A 999-nucleotide genomic window follows, 5' to 3' on the forward strand; every position below is an offset into this window, starting at 1 on the left:
TGCACATGAATTCAGCATCTCTGCTCCCAGGTATATACTACGCAGAATTGTGTGCATATGTTCACCAAAAATATGAACAGGAATGTTCATGAAAGCCAAAGTAGAAGGAACTCAAATGTCCACAGACTGTAGGATGGATAAATTGGTGGTAAACTCAGACAATGGAATACTACACAGCAGTGAAAAAGTGATTGTTACATGCGACATGATAAATCTCATGATCGTGATGTTGAGTGAAAAAAGACAGACATAAAAGATAAGGGGGCAAATAACTTGTTTAATTTTATTTATATGAAGTTCAAAAAACAAATATTAGAAGTCAGGACAGTAATTACCTTTTGGAGCAAATACTAGGAGGGTGCATGAGAGGGCTTCTGGGGTGCTGGTTATGTTCTATTTATTGGTCAGGTGCTGGCTACACTGGTGTACTTGTTTTGTGAAAATTCTTCAAGCAGTACACTCTGTTGTGTATCCCTTTGATAGATATGTTGTACCAACAGGAAAAGTTTGCTTAAAATAATGAAAACCCTACGGCCATGCCACCCTGAACAAGCCCGATTCCATCTGATCTCCAAAGCTGAGCAAAGTCAGGCCTGGTTAGTACTTGGATGGGAGACCACCTAGGAAGACCAGGTACTGTAGGCATGAAATATAAAAAAAATAAGGGACTGTAAACTGACAAGGTCCTTGCAATCTGTGAGGTCAACTAAGGGTTGCCTCGCCTAAAATAAATAAATAAATAGATGATAGATGATAGATAGATAGATAGATAGATAGATAGATAGATAGATAGATAATAGATAGATATAGATACATAAAATTATGAAAATCATCATACATAATAAGCTGAAAATATTTGGGTAAGAATTACAAGATTTGATTGAGATATTTGTAACATGGCTTATCACACTGATAAGTCTCTTTTTTTACTTGGAAAATGCATGTTTATTATAATTTGCCATTAGCCAAAGGCAATCTGTTTGGTTTATTTAAATGAGC

The 999-nt window shown here is 35.8% G+C and overlaps 1 pseudogene; it reads left to right on the forward strand.

Moving 5' to 3' along the window:
* Positions 1-526: 526 nt before the first annotated feature.
* Positions 527-645, forward strand: LOC118611241 (annotated as a pseudogene).
* Positions 646-999: the final 354 nt, after the last annotated feature.

This window comes from Rousettus aegyptiacus, unplaced genomic scaffold (assembly GCF_014176215.1).
Source record: "Rousettus aegyptiacus isolate mRouAeg1 unplaced genomic scaffold, mRouAeg1.p scaffold_m13_p_13, whole genome shotgun sequence".
Lineage (NCBI taxonomy): Eukaryota > Metazoa > Chordata > Mammalia > Chiroptera > Pteropodidae > Rousettus > Rousettus aegyptiacus.